Raw genomic sequence first — 3,221 nt, forward strand, 5'->3', positions numbered from 1 at the left:
TGTGGCTAGATCCAATTCCCTCCCACCTACTCAAGGACACTGCTTCAGCATTTCTTCGCCCTCTTCTGCATCATCAGTTTTCCTCCTGACTACTAGAGTACTCCTATCCGTTTATAAACATGTAATTTTGCCCATCTTAAAAACCAACCAACTAAAAAAAACAAGAGAAAGAAAAAAACACCTTTTTTTATCCCACATCTTCCTTCGGCCTCCACTGAACTTCTCCGCTTCCCTTTATAACAAAAATCCTTGAGTCGTACATATTTGCTGCTCCTATTCCTCTCCTCACATCCTCTCTTGAATCCATTTTAGTGAGACTATTTGCCTTTACCTCTCTAATAAAATTACTCTTGTTAAAGTCACCAATAACTTCCACATTGCTAAATCCAATGGTCATTCTCAGACTCCATCTTACTGTCTTTCTTCCTTACTGTCTTACTGACTCACCTATCAACAAAATTTAACACAATTTATAAATCTTTTCTTTTTTTTTTTTTTTTTTGAGATGGAGTTTCACTCTTGTTACCCAGGCTGGAGTGCAATGGCACGATCTCGGCTCACCACAATCCTGGGTTCAGGCAATTCTCCTGCCTCAGCCTCCCGAGTAGCTGGGACTACAGGCGCACGCCACCATGCTCAGCTAATTTTTGTATTTTTAGTAGAGACGGGGTTTCACCATGTTGACCAGGATGGTCTCGATCTCGACCTCGTGATCCACCTGCCTCGGCCTCCCAAAGTGCTGGGATTATAGGCGTGAGCCACCGCACCCGGCCAAATCTTTTCTTTTTGAAGTACCTTATTACCTGGTTCCCGAAACACCAGAGCTTTTTTATTTGTATTCCAACTTCAACTGGCTATTGCTTCTTAGGGGTTTTTTGTTTGTTTGTTTTTTGTTTTCTGTTCTCCAGTCTCTTAATATTGGAGTATCCTAGGGTTCAGTCCTTGGACGTCTTTTCTGTCTTGCTTTTCACTTGCTCTTTTTGGTGATCTCTTCTTATCTCATGATGTTAAATACCACCTATATACTGATAACTCTCAAATTTGTATCTCTGGTCTACAGCCATTCTCCAACCTCCAGACTCATCTAACCCTGACTGCCTTGACATGACATTTGGTTTTTCACAGATTTGCTCCTCCCTCAGTCTTCCTCATATCAGTTAATAGCAGTTAATGTATCTTTCTAGTTATTGAGACCAAAATCCTCATGGAAATCGTTGACTCCCACCTCCCCTGCTCATCTTTCATCATTCCATCAGCAAACTATGTCAGTCTACCTTCAGAATCGATCTGCAGTTCTCATTACTCTCTCTGCCAGATGGCTGATCCAACCACCATTCTCTCTCTCATGGATTATTGTAAGAGTTTCCCAAGTAATCTCTCTGTTTGCACCTAAGTACTTTTGCAGTACAGCTACCATATTTAATATACCCCAAAGCGAACCTTCTAATCTCTGTCATTGCACACAATCCCCAGTAAAACCAACCAACAGAAATTTCCTTACTATAGTCTTCCCCATCTCAGTAAATAACAACACTCCATCTTCTGTTTCTTCTGGCCAAAAAAAAAAGGGTGGAGTCCACCTTCATTCTTAAACAACTCATATCCAATCCTTATTGGCTCCACCTTGAAAATATCCTCAAAATGTCATTATTTTTCAGTGCTTTCCTCACTACAGCCCTGATCTAAATTATCATCATATCTCATCTGAGTTCTTGCAATAGCTCCCAAGTTGGTTTTCTTGCTTCCATACTTCTATAAATTGCTCTTAGCACAGCAGCCAAAGCAGTGAAAATAATTAAGGTCATGCCACTTCTCTGCTCAAAGCCTCCTTTGACTATACATTTTGCTCAGAAAAGGCTGGAGCCCTTACAATATCATATAAGCCCTACAAAATCTGATCCCTGTTACTTTTGAGCTTTATCTCCAGCTGCTCCTCTCTTTGCTCACTCTACTCAGCCACATTGACTTTATTCTTTCTTGGACATTCTATGGACACTTCTACTTCAGGGATTTTTATTTGTTGTTTGCCTGGAGACACGTCTCCATTAGAAAATGTTTGGCCACCTCCTTACCTTCAAATCTTTACTCAAATATGGCTTATCAGAGGGCCTTCCTTGATTATCCTATTTTTAAATGCAGTCTTCCAACCCCCAAACACGGGTACTCCATATTCCCTTTCCTTTCTTTTTCCTCATGACACTTACAGCTGTATGACATACTATATATTTTACTAATGTTTATTTTCTCTCTGTCCCCACTAATTTGTATACTTTGTGAGGACAGGGATTCTTGTCTCTTTTTGTTTAATGCTGCAGCCCTAGTTCTTAAGGCTATGCCTGGTGTGTAATAGGCTTTATTTTCAATAAATATTTGTTAAATGAATCAATAAATGTATCTTTAAAACATTCCAAATATTTCTACATGATTAGTAGTTTTACCTAATGTGATATTTACTAAAAATGTTATTAGGAAATCATTTTGCTTTGTTTTCCAGGTTCTCATTGCTATTGTGATTTGGAGCAAATAATTTTATTTATTTGGGCAGCACTTTCTTCTTTTGTAAAAGAAGAGGGTTCTATTAAGTGGCCTCCCATCTACCCTGTAATTCTAACATTCTAGGAATTTATTATTTGTTTTATACTTTTGACCTCACTGTTTCTCATTTTTCAGTTCAGTCACTCTTCATGCTGAGGTGTGGACTAGTGATAGGTTTTACTTGTGAACAGTGAAATACAGTATTCTTCTCTACTGTAACTTAGGATTGATTGCGTTGTCAGAGTAGATGCAATTTCTATAGGTCAAAGTGGAATAGAAGGGCAGAACAGAAGGGGACAGGAGCATAAGGATATGAGCCCAACAAGAGAGGCACAGTCCTATCAAAGCTTAGCTTTAGCTCTTACCTAGAAGGGAACTTTATTTATTTCCAAAATCCATGGCAAGAGGTGAAAATGTTATATGATAGAGGCAATTCCAGGATTATGGTAGTAGCAAGGGATATATATGCTGTACTTTTCCCTTAATAGCCATCAGAAAGCATGTATGACATATTTTCCTAGGCATCAAGCGTGAAGCTGCTTGCTCCAGTTGCTTTGATTTACTAAACTTCTGTGTCCTCTCCTTTCCGTTGTTCCTGGATATTACTTAATTGTCCAGGCCTCACCCTTACCTATTTAGCACTTTTATGATGGGCAGTCAACAACTTTATTGACCACCCACTAGGT

This window comes from Aotus nancymaae, unplaced genomic scaffold (genome assembly GCF_030222135.1).
Source record: "Aotus nancymaae isolate 86718 unplaced genomic scaffold, 86718_ANA_hifiasm-v0.15.2.pri h1tg000012l, whole genome shotgun sequence".
Lineage (NCBI taxonomy): Eukaryota > Metazoa > Chordata > Mammalia > Primates > Aotidae > Aotus > Aotus nancymaae.